Below are 13,566 nucleotides of genomic sequence, written 5' to 3' on the forward strand. Positions count from 1 at the left end.
AGCCCATGATGCCACTGTTGGGGAACGTCGCAAGGGAAACAATAAATTTCCTACGCGCACGAAGACCTATCATGGTGATGTCCATCTACGAGAGGGGATGAGTGATCTACGTACCCTTGTAGATCGTACAGCAGAAGCGTTAGAGAACGCGGTTGATGTAGTGGAACGTCCTCATGTCCCTCGATCCGCCCCGCGAACAATCCCGCGATCAGTCCCACGATCTAGTACCGAACGGACGGCACCTCCGCGTTCAGCACACGTACAGCTCGACGATGATCTCGGCCTTCTTGATCCAGCAAGAGAGACGGAGAGGTAGAAGAGTTCTCCGGCAGCGTGACGGCGCTCCGGAGGTTGGTGATGATCTCGTCTCAGCAGGGCTCCGCCCGAGCTCCGCAGAAACGCGATCTAGAGGAAAAACTATGGAGGTATGTGGTCGGGCAGCCGTGAGAAAGTCGTCTCAAATCTTCCCTAAAAGCCCCATATATATAGGAGGAGGGAGGGGGACCTTGCCTTGGGGTCCAAGGGACTCCCAAGGGGTCGGCCGAGCCAAGGGGGGGAGGACTCCCCCCCCAAACCGAGTTGGACTTGGTTTGGTGGGAGGAGTCCCCCTCCCTTCCCACTTCTTCCCTCTTTTTTTTTCTTTTCCTTTGATTTCTTTCTCTTGGCGCATAGGCCCCCTTGGGGCTGTCCCACCAGCCCACTAAGGGCTGGTGTGTCTCCCCAAAGCCTATGGGCTTCCCCGGGGTGGGTTGCCCCCCCCGGTGAACTCCCGGAACCCATTCGTCATTTCCGGTACATTCCCGGTAACTCCGAAAACCTTCCGGTAATCAAATGAGGTCATCCTATATATCAATCTTCGTTTCCGGACCATTCCGGAAACCCTCGTGACGTCCGTGATCTCATCCGGGACTCCGAACAACATTCGGTAACCAACCATATAACTCAAATACGCATAAAACAACGTCGAACCTTAAGTGTGCAGACCCTGCGGGTTCGAGAACTATGTAGACATGACCCGAGAGACTCCTCGGTCAATATCCAATAGCGGGACCTGGATGCCCATATTGGATCCTACATATTCTACAAAGATCTTATCGTTTGAACCTCAGTGCCAAGGATTCGTATAATCCCGTATGTCATTCCCTTTGTCCTTCGGTATGTTACTTGCCCGAGATTCGATCGTCAGTATCCATATACCTATTTCAATCTTGTTTACCGGCAAGTCTCTTTACTCGTTCCGTAATACAAGATCCCGCAACTTACACTAAGTTACATTGCTTGCAAGGCTTGTGTGTGATGTTGTATTACCGAGTGGGCCCCGAGATACCTCTCCGTCACACGGAGTGACAAATCCCAGTCTTGATCCATACTAACTCAACTAACACCTTTGGAGATACGTGTAGAGCATCTTTATAGTCACCCAGTTACGTTGCGACGTTTGATACACACAAAGCATTCCTCCGGTGTCAGTGAGTTATATGATCTCATGGTCATAGGAATAAATACTTGACACGCAGAAAACAGTAGCAACAAAATGACACGATCAACATGCTACGTCTATTAGTTTGGGTCTAGTCCATCACGTGATTCTCCCAATGACGTGATCCAGTTATCAAGCAACAACACCTTGTTCATAATCAGAAGACACTGACTATCATCGATCAACTGGCTAGCCAACTAGAGGCATGCTAGGGACAGTGTTTTGTCTATGTATCCACACATGTAAATGAGTCTTCATTCAATACAATTATAGCATGGATAATAAACTATTATCTTGATACAGGAATTATAATAATAACTATACATTTATTATTGCCTCTAGGGCATAATTCCAACAGTTGTTCCCGAGGAAGAAGAACCTTCTCCTTGGGAGGCCAGCCGGGCATCAGTGTACGCGCCTGAGGCCTCGTATGATTCTTGGAGCCACTAGTACCACTCCGGAGCCGGAGGAAGCTCCTCGAGCCCGCAGTAGCTGAGCTCAACTTAGGCCAAAAGCCTAAGCTTGGGGGACTACGTATCCTTCTCCCCTTTCATTGTATCATCCGTAATATCCTTTGTAAGTCTTTTCAGAGTTTTTGCATGTTCTTCTTTGTTATTTCTAAGCAAAAAACAACAAAAAGATTTTTCTTTTCATTTGCTTTCTTTTAACATGTGGAAACCCCAAAAAAATATGTTCTCTCTTTAGTTTCCTTTGTTAGCAGAGTTCAGCTCACGTCCATGGTTGCAATTGCACTTGATTATATCTTTCTACGTTCGATCGTGGAAGTGCCGATGCAATAATGACGAAGATCGACGAAAGGAATGCAACAAGGAAAGCCGGTATGAACTCTATTTGTTTCTACTTTTGTACATATGTATGTACTTATGATCTAGAGACCAGTTTGTAGCGACATAGTGCTATGATTACAATGTTTTCCGAGTAGTTCATGCTTTTTTTGTGACTAGTCTCAAATAGCTCGAGTGCATAATGTGTTATTGAAATGTTTATCATGCATTGCATTGTTCATGGTGTGGCATATTAGAGTGGTATTTTCCTTCGGAGAATTTTTGGATTGACTTGGCACATGCTTATACATGTTTATGACTAGAAGTCTATCAAGCCTTGATGATCTTTTTAATTCAGAATAGTTATATCGCTTTCATGCCCGATTCAATGTTGCTTTGTCGCTCTGCATGATTATGACCGTTATTGCTCTCTAGTTGGTCGCTTCCCCGTCTTTTGCTAGCCTTCACCTGTACTAAGCAGACTGACTGCTAGTGCATCTCAAATCCTTGAAACCAGTTGCACCATGTGAGTCCACCATACCTACCTATATGCGGTATTTATGTGCCGTTCTAAGTAAATTTGCATGTGCCGTGTTCTAAATTTTCAAATAAATATTTTGTTTTGTATGCACGAATCGCTCCGGGAGGGACCATGGGTCAGAAGAGTAGGGGAACGTCGCATGGGAAACAAAAAATTTCCTACGCGCACGAAGACCTATCATGGTGATGTCCATCTACGAGAGGAGATTTGGATCTACGTACCCCTGTAGATCGCACAACAGGAAGCGTTAAGAAACGCGGTTGATGTAGTGGAACATTCCGCGATTAAGATCGCCGTAGTCGTACTATCTCATCACGATCCGTCCCACCAACTTCATCATGATCCGTCCCGCGAACTTCATCACGATCCGTCCCGCGAACTTCATCACGATCCGTCCCGCAAACTTCATCACGATCCGTCCTGCGAACTTCATCACGATCCTTCCCGATCTAGTGCCGAACGGACGGCACCTCCGCGTTCAGCACACGTACAGCTCAATGACGATCTCCACCTTCTTGATCCAGCAAGAGGGGGCGGAGAGGTAGAAGAGTTCTCCGGCAGCGTGACGGCGCTCCGGTGGTGGTGACGATTTAATCCTGCAGGGCTCCGCTCGAGCTCCGCAGAAATACGATCTAGAGGAAAAACTGCGTGGTATAGGGTCGAGCAGCACGTGGCAAAGTTGTGTCTCAAAAACCCTCAATACCTCTAGTATATATAGGAGGGAGGGAGGGGAGGAGGTAGCCTCAAACCCTTAAGGTTCGGCCGAAATTGGAGGTGGAGGAGTCCTACTCCAATCCTACTTGGAGTAGGATTCCACCTTCCCACTTGGAAACTCTTTCCACCTTGTGTTTTTTCCTTCTCAAACCTTATGGGCATTGGTAGGAACTTATTCCAGCGCACTAGGGACTGGTTTATCTCTTCACATAGCCCATGAGACCCCTTGGGGCGTGACACCCCTCCCGATGGTCCCTGGCACCCCTCCCGACACTCCCGGTACACTATCGATGAGCCCGAAACTTTTCTGGTGACCAAAACAGGACTTCCTATATATCAATCTTTACCTCCGGACCATTCCGGAGCTCCTCGTGACGTCCTGGATCTCATCTGGAGATCCGAACAACTTTCGGTTACCAACACCTATAACTCAACTATACCGAAACGTCATCGAACCTTAAGTGTGCAGACCCTGCGGGTTCGAGAACTATGTAGACATGACCCGAGACACTACTCGGTCAATATCCAATAGCGGGACCTGGATGCCCATATTGGATCCTACATATTCTCTGAAGATCTTATTGGTTGAACCTCAGTGTCAAGGATTCATATAATCCCGTATGTCATTCCCTTTGTCCTTCGGTATGTTACTTGCCCGAGATTTGATTGTCGGTATCCGCATACCTATTTCAATCTCGTTACCGGCAAGTCTCTTTACTCGTTCCGTAATACAAGATCCTGTGACTTACACTTAGTCACATTGCTTGCAAGGCTTGTGTGTGATGTTGTATTACCGAGTGGGCCCCGAGATACCTCTCTGTCACACGGAGTGACAAATCCCAGTCTTGATCCATACTAACTCAACGGACACCTTCGGAGATACCTGTAGAGCACCTTTATAGTCACCCAGTTACGTTGCGACGTTTGATGCACATAAGGTATTCCTCCGGTGCCAGTAGGTTATATGATCTCATGGTCATAGGAACAAATACTTACCACGCAGAAAACAATAGCAATAAAACGACACGATCAATATGCTACGTTCATAGTTTGGGTCTTGTCCATCACATGATTCTCTTAATGATGTGATCCCGTTATCAAGTGACAACACTTGCCTATGGCCAGGAAACCTTGACCATCTTTGATCAACGAACTTGTCAACTAGAGGCTCACTAGGGACAGTGTGTTGTCTATGTATCCACATATGTATTTGAGTTTCCAATCAATACAATTCTAGCATGGATAATAAACGATTATTATGAACAAGGAAATATAATAATAACTAATTTATTATTGCACTAGAGTCTCTCACTTGCACTAGAGTCAACAATCTAGTTCACATCACCATGTGATTTTAACGAATCCAACACCCATATAGTTCTGGGGTCTGATCACGTCTTACTCGTGAGAGAGGTTTTAGTTAATGGTTCTGAATCTTTCAGATCCATGTGTGCTTTTCAAATCTTTATGTCATCTTATAGATGCTGATACTCCGTGCTATTCGGAAATACTCCAAATATATACTCTACTATACGAACCCGTTTTTACTACTCATAGTTATTTGGATTAGTGTCAAAGTTTGCATCGATGTAACCCTTTACGACGAACTCTTTAACCACCTCCATAATCAAGAAATATTCCTTAGTCCATTAGTTACTAAGGATAACTTTGACCGTTGTTCAGTGATTCAATCCTGGATCACTCTATGTACCTCTTAACACACTTGTGGCAAGGCACATATCAGGTGCGGTACACAGCATGGCATATTGTAGAGTCTACGGCTAAGGCACAGGGGACGACCTTCGTCCTTTCCCTTTCTTCTACCGTGGTCGGGCTTTTGAGTCTTACTCATATTCACACCTTACAATACAGCCAAGAACTCCTTCTTTGTTGATCTATTTTGAACTCCTTCAAAAACTTGTCAAGGTATGCATTTCATTTGAAAGTTCTGTTTCAACATTTTGATCTACCTCCATAGATCTTGATGCTTAATGTTTTAAGTAGCTCTATCCAGGTCTTCCTTTGAAAGACCCCTTTCAAACAACCTTTATGCTTTACATAAATTCTACATTACTTTTGATCAACAATATGTCAACCACATATACTTTATCAGAAAAAATATAGTGCTCCCACTCACTTCTTTGGAAATACAAGTTTCTCATAAACCTTGTACAAACCCAAAAGCTTTGATCATCTCATCAAAGCGTATATTCCAACTCCAAGATGCTTGCACCAGTCCATAAAAGGATCGTGGAGCTTGCATACTTGTTAGTATCCTTAGGATCGACAAAACCTTCTGATTGTATCACATACAATCTTTCCTCAAGGAAACCGTCGAGGAAACAATGTTTTGACTTCCTATGTGCAATATTTCACAAATAATGCAGCAACTACTAACATAATTCCAACAGACTTTTAGCATCGCTACGAGTGAGAAAGTCACATCATAGTCAACTCTTTGATCTTGTCGAAAACATCTTTGCAACAAGTCGAGCTTTTCTTAATAGTGACTTATCACCATCATCGTATGTCTTCCTTTTAAAGATCCATCTTCACTTAATAGTCTTACTACCATCAAGCAGTTCTTCCAAAGTCTACACTTTGTTTTACACATGGATTCTCTCTCGGATTTCATGGCCTCCAGCCACTTGTCGGAATCCGGGCCCACCATTGCTTCTCCATAACTCGTAGGTTCATTGTTGTTCAACAACATGACCTCCAAGACAGGGTTACCGTACCACTCTATAGTAGTACGCGACCTTGTCTGTAGTAACTTGATCTGATTCTCAATGATCACTATCATCAGCTTCCACTTCAATTGGTGTAGGCGCCTGTCACATCCCTGACCCCTTAAGCAAGTTAGCTTTGTGCTCATGTTTTCTTTGCATTGCATCTAGGAAATTCTCAACAAGAACAAAGTAAGTGGTGAAGGAAAATTCAACAAACCCTAGCCACTTCTCAAATTAAAGGAAATTCAAACTAGTTAAAATCAATGAACCCAAAATGGCCTCAAGAAAAGTTCAATCTTTCTGATAAATCATGAAAGTAATAAACAATGAAGAAAACCTTTTTCTTGACACTTTATGCATTTTAAATAAATGCAAAAAGCTACTCGTTTCAAGTTTTAAATTTGAAATCAGAAACTTTAAACTTTCAAAAATGTTGAAAACCTTGGGAATGGTTGGAAATATTTCAACAAATATTCTGGTGTGTTTAAAATAGCTTTTACAAACTATTTGGGAGCTGAAATAAATAGCAAGTTAATGAAATAGCAAAACAGAAACAAATCAGAAAGAAAATGAGAAAAAACCTTACCTGACGCTCACCTCGCCCGGCCCATCTGCTCCTGTCGTCTTCCTCCTCGCCAGTAAGAGCAGGAGGTGGCCGCCGCGTCGCCGCGCGCCTCCACGCAGCTCCCTGGCTGCCTGGCCGCCGCTTCGCGCTGGAAAGCACGGGGATAACCTCCCCGAGCTCGTACCTATCCGTTCCCCAGCTCATTCTCCCCCTCTGCCTCGTTTCTTTCTGCCGCCAATGGAGCCCGAGCACAGCTCGAGCTCGCCGTCGTTCTAGCCTACCCTTCTCCCTCCTGAGCCGCGCAATAGGTCCGCCGCAACTCCCTGAAGCTTTCTAGCCACGAGCCCGACGCCGAGACGCAGTGAAACGACGAGACGCAGTCGTCTTCTTCCTCGGGTCACCGAAGCTCGTCGCTGGCGTTCTTCCTCTCCAGGCCGTCCCCGAGCAAGCTAGCGCCACCACTGCACTCCTCGTGAGCTTGCGCATCTTTCCCCTAAGATCTCCCCGTCGATCCCCTCCTCTAGGCCTAGTTCCATCGGAGCCCGACGAGATCTGCCGCGGGAGCTCATCGCCGGTAGCCCTCCGGTGATCAGCTTGTCCTTCTAAGGCCACCAGCAGCTTCAGGCCATCGCGTAGATGCCGTAGGAGCTAAGTCCCGTGCGTAACTCCCTCTGTATCGAAGACCCCTATGACGCCCGAACCTTGGCCGCCTCCAAGATCGTCGCCGGCGTCATCTCCGGCCAGATCAGCCCCAGCCAAGTGCAAAAATGAACCCGCAGGAGAAGTGTCGTTCCTCTGGTGCTCTCCGCGCCGAGTTTGGCCCCATGTGCGCCGTTTCCGAGCCCCTCCGACGTACTGGTGCTCGCCGGAGGCTCCCCGCCGGCGAGGACGACCTCGCCGCCGGTGGATCTCAGCTGGCGTGAGCCACTAACGTGTGGGGCCAGCCTCTAGGAGTTTAGAAATAATAAAAATAAAATCAAATAATTTGATAAGTCACTGACATGTGGGTCCACTGAGATTAATTAGCTAATTAAGTTTAATTTTAATCTAAAACTGACCAGAGACACTGACCAGTGGGTCCCACTGGTCAGGTTTGACTTTCAAAGGCCTGTTGGACCTGCTGATGTCATGCTGATGCAGTAAAGGGATTTTCCAGTATAAGAATAATTCCAGAAATGTTTAAAACTTAAAAAATTCATAGAAATTAATCTGTAACTCCAATGAAAATAATTTATATATGAAAAAGTATCAGAAAAATCCAAGGAATCTAAATATGCCATTTTCAAACATGTTTGAAAATGTTACAGAACCCAAACATGTAGATTAATGAATAAGTCAATTCTTATAAATACTTTATAAATGGAATATGGAAAATATTTAAACTTCACTATGATTGACATGATCAAATACTGTCCTAATTACAAACCAGCAACCTAACATGTAATTCCATGCATGTTAACATCAAGTTGATCTGAGCATCAGGTCGAATCAATTAAAATGGTATCCGAGAATACCTCGTTTGAACTTATATTTGAATTTGACTCAAATCAACTTCAAACCTAAAACATGTTAGTTATAATAGTATATCACCTTGCATTCTTATGCCATGCTCATGCATCATCTTGATTGCATATGCTTGATATTGATTGATGTCATTATTTTCGGTAGGCTCCGCTCCCCCGGATTCCACCGAATAACCGTCTGACGGATATTGTCACTCCTCTGAGCAACAAGGCAAGCAACCATTTTGATCATTCCGATAAATCCCATGTTCTTGCTCCTGCACTTACTTATTGCATTAGGATCAAATGCTTCAACTGCTTTTGCCACGTTAGTTGAACCCACTTCCTTTGCATGACCTATCCTTGCCACAGTAAATAGCCGAACTTTGCAACCTAGCATACCTGGTAGTTGCTTGAGCCATGATGTGTCTTATCCTGCTATGCATGCTATGCTTAGAGTTGTGTATGGTCTGTCATCTGGGAGATGAACAGAATTGTGAGAATGTGCTCGGTAAGCAAAGGTTGTGTGTTGAACCTGATTTGGTAAAGGTACCGGTGAAAGGCTGTGTAGGAGTACATGGCGGGTTGTTTCATTGGAACCGTCTTTAGGAACTGAGTTCTGTGTATGTAATCCAAGACTAGATACTACCACATGCTCGGCCCTGAAATATGACCCCGCTCGACTTATTAATCGCTTAGTACTCGGTCCAGGAGTTGCAAGTAGTTTGTGGTGTTTATAGTCATGCTGGAGGCCGTGCATGGTGCTGACCTGAGAGGTGGGCTTTGATGCGGTAGGCAGTGGCACGGTGTACCAAGTGGCACCCGGATGGTGGGCTTGGGAACCCTGCGCACATCGTTTGGGGGCGTGGCGGAAACCTCGGCCGGACTTCCGTGCGGGTTACCCTCAGATAGGCGATAAACCTGGACTAGGTACTAGTGTGGTTAACGGTCGTGGCCGACTCCCTCGCTAGGCTTCCGCTTGAAGGTTGCCGAGGTGCATTATGTGCACATGGCGATAAGTGGCGAGAGCGTGTGTGACGAAGTACACCCCTGCAGGGTTATAATCTATTCGAATAGCCGCGTCCACGGATATGGACTACTTGGAGACATATGTTGTTCATAGATAACTTAAATGGCTACTCATAAAATTGTCAAGATAAGCGTGAGTGTCGTGGACGGCATTTCCGTATGGAGACGGAATGATTCCACGATGGTGTATTGTTGTGGTGTTAGTGGACTCGTGTGCGAGAAATCAAGTTGTCAAAATTATTTTAAAATGCAAGTTGTCTAGCCACGAGTCAAATGCTGGCTTTCCGCATGAAACCCCACAATACCTTATTGATACATTGCATGAGTAGATAGTTATCCTAAAGTCTTGCTGAGTACCTCCGTACTCATGTTTGCTTAATAAATGTTGCAGAGGCTGCAAATGATCCTAACGGAGGGTTCTTCATAGACATCGACGACGACGAGTAGCTCGTGTCCCAGCTACGATCTGGCCCTAGGTTGGGTCTGTAGTATAGTCAGGCCATGTGCCTTCTAGTTGCACCTGTCTGTACTCAGACAGTTTTAAACTCTTCCGCTGGCTTGTAATTGAATGACTGCTATTATGGGTCGTGAGACCCTTACTGTGTAATATTATGTGTGTGGCTCTTCCGAGCCTCTTAAATAAAGCTTGTATGTTATGGTTATGTTGTGATGCCATCGATGTATCTATACATATCGGTATGCCATGCGTACGTGTGTCGTACTTGATATGTATGGGGTTCGATTACCTAGTCGTGAACTTTAGTAGCACTCCTTACAAGGAAATGCCCCTTTGTGATCCAACGATCCATGGTAGCTCGCTACTGCTCCGGACACATTGGTTGACCGGCATGTGTCCTTCTTAGTTGTTGTGTCTGTCCCCTTTGGGGAAATGTCATGCGATGTAATGGAGTCCTGGTAGAGATGCAAACGGTCCCGGCTAAGGTAAGGCTGCAGCCGTGGAGTTAACCATGCGTGAGACCGCAAAGGGATGCGATGTGTTACAGGCTGGATTCCTATGGCTTAGGATCGGGGTCCCGACAGCGTTGGTGTCAGAGCCTGACTGACTGTAGGATTACTAAGCCAAACTGGTCGAAGTTGAGTCTAGAATTGCTTTAGTTATATATAAGGGAATTGTTTGTGGAAGGGAACGTAAGACTCTTGTTCTCTTCTCAAGTTATTCTGTTCTGGTCATCCTCGTCTTTTCTGCGGGAATTAAGGACTAGGTTACTCATCTTCTTCTAGGCACGTGTTTCTGATCACAGAGTTACCATGTTGTTCGGATATTCATTTCCTCCTTCCGTGTGTTCAGTACATTCTTAATCCATAGCTAGTATTGATATGATATTGGTCTAAGCTGTGAGTTTGTTTGTCAAGATGGTGTTCACTAGGTTGAACCGTGCCCCTGGTCATGAGCAAGGCGAGGGTAGTCAAGCGTCGCAGGAAGACCTGCCTCACCCGCCCTCTCTGGCGGAAGTTACGCTTGAGGCAGAGAGAAACAAAAGGGAGACCAACCGACTGTTAGAGCGTATTGAGCAGAATATGGCTCGTCAGCCTAGGAATGCTGCAGTGTCCCTCAACGACTTTGTGAAGCTGAATCCTCCAAAGTTTCATCATTCCATCGATCCCCTCGATGCTGATGACGGGCTGTGCAGCATCGCACGCAAGATTCGCTCTGCGAATGTTTCTGAGGCCGACAAGGTGACCTTTGCGGCGTACTTCCTGGAAGGACCCGCCAATCTGTGGTGGGAGAACTTTGAAGCTATGCGTCCCGCTGAACCAGCAGCCACATGGGCAGACTTCAGTGCAGCTTTTCGTCTACACCATATTCCAGAGGGCCTGATGGACAGGAAGAGACAGGAGTTTTGTGCCTTCACTTAGGGCAAGTTGACCGTGGATGCCTATAGCTGCGAGTTCGGTAACCTCGCCCGCTATGCAACAGAGGAGGTGTCTACTGACGCCAAGAAGCAAGCAAGATTCCGTAAGGGTCTGAGCCCTGAGCTTCGTCGTGATCTGCGTCTCCACGAGTGTGCAAGCTTTCAAGCCCTGGTCAACAAGGCGATCAGTGCCGAGACTGGTCATACTGACTTTGAAGCCACAAGGAAGCACTCCCGTGACTTTGGCTCGTCTTCTGGTTCCGCGTTCCCAAAACGCAGGCTGTGGGTGCCGAACAGTTCTCTGCCGCCAAGATACACTCCGAGGCCATCCTACGTGGCGCCTCAGACGAATCAGACCAACCCTCCAGCAAAAACCTATGGTGGTCCAGCTAGCAATGCTGCACCACGTGCCAACCAAGTGATATGCTACAAGTGTGGAGAACCAGGGCACTACTCCCGTGAGTGTCCTCAAAATGTGGGTGCCAACCAACCCGGAAAGTCCGTCGGGCAAGGCAAGTCGGGCAAAGCTTACTATGTGAAGCCAACTCCTGCACGTGGTCGTGTGAACTATATCTCAGCAGAAGAAGCTGCAGAGGATGCCGACGTCATACTGGGTACGCTTCTTGTTAACCATCACCCAGCGTCTGTTCTCTTTGACACTGGGTCTTCCCATTCCTTCATTTCAGAAAGTTATGCACAGTTGCATAACATGTCTTTTTGTGATATGCCAATTCCATTGGTTGTCCAAACTCCTGGTAGTAAATGGCAAACCTCTAGGATAACCTATGACAATGAAATTCTAGTAGACAGGCTAGTTTTTCTAGCCTCATTGATAGCATTGAAATCTTCGGATATTAATATCATCTTGGGCATGGACTGGATGTCAGCTCACTATGCCAGGATTGATACTCATTCTAGAAATGTCCAGCTTACCCATCCCTCGGGTGAGATAGTAAATGTCTCAACTCGAGTTGCCAAATGCCAACTCTATTCCTTAAATGCCAACCCTCTTCCGGAACTTGAAGACATTCCGGTAGTCCGTGACTTCCCGGATGTCTTTCCAGAGGAACTGCCAGGAATTCCACCTGACAGAGATGTAGAGTTTGTGATAGATCTTGTTCTGGGAACCGTCCCAATAGCCAGAAGACCATATAAGATGGCACCCCTGGAGCTAGCCGAACTTAAGAAGCAACTAGATGAGGCCTTGAATAAAGGTTTCATTCGTCCTATCTCTTCTCCTTGGGCTTGCCCCGTCCTCTTCGTCAAGAAGAAAGACGGAACTGATCGGATGGTTGTAGATTACCGACCAGTTAATCTGGTCACCATAAAGAACAAGTACCCGCTCCCCAGGACCAACGATCTGTATGATCAGCTCGCTGGATCCTCAGTCTTTTCCAAAATGGATTTGAGTTTGGGATACCATCAAATGAAGATCAAGAACGGGGACATTCCAAAAACGGCTTTTGTTACTCGTTATGGCCAATACGAGTACACCGTCATGTCCTTCGGTTTAACCAATGCCCCAGCCACCTTCTCTCGTTTGATGAATTCAATCTTCATGGAGTATTTGGATAAATTCGTCGTGGTATACCTCAATGATATTCTCATCTACTCGAAGAACAAAAAAGAACATGCCGAGCATCTAAGGCTGGTATTGATGAAACTTCGAGAACATCGCCTTTATGCCAAGTTTTCAAAATGTAAATTTTGGTTACCAGAAGTGACCTATCTAGGTCACGTAATCTCTGGTAAGGGTATTGGTGTCAATCTCGAGAGAGTTCAAGCTGTCCTTGATTGGACTCAACGTGAATCGGTTAAGCAAGTTAGGAGTTTTCTTGGTCTAGCGAGCTATTGTCGCCGCTTTGTCGAGAATTTCTCCAAGGTTGCAAAGCCTCTAACTGAACTCCTCAAGAAGGATAAAAAGTTTGTGTGGACACCACAGTGTGAGCATAGTTTTCAGGAACTGAAAAGACGCCTGACTTCTGCACCTGTGTTGCTACCACCAGATTTTTCGAAGGACTTTGTTATCTATTGCGACGCCTCACGACAAGGATTAGGTTGCATTCTCATGCAAGATCATTATGTGATCGCATACGCATCTCGACAGTTGTGTCCACATGAGGATAATTATCCCACACATGACCTTGAGCTTGCAGCTGTGGTCCATGCACTTAAAACCTGGCGACATTACCTTTTGGGTAATCGTAGCGAAATATTCACTGATCACCAAAGTCTAAAATATATCTTCACCCAGCCAGATTTGAATCTCAGGCAAAGACGGTGGGTTGAATTGATCTTGGATTACGACTTAGGGATAACTTACACCACGGGGAAGGCCAATGTTATG

The sequence above is a fragment of the Hordeum vulgare genome, chromosome 6H, assembly GCF_904849725.1.
Source record: "Hordeum vulgare subsp. vulgare chromosome 6H, MorexV3_pseudomolecules_assembly, whole genome shotgun sequence".
NCBI lineage: Eukaryota > Viridiplantae > Streptophyta > Magnoliopsida > Poales > Poaceae > Hordeum > Hordeum vulgare.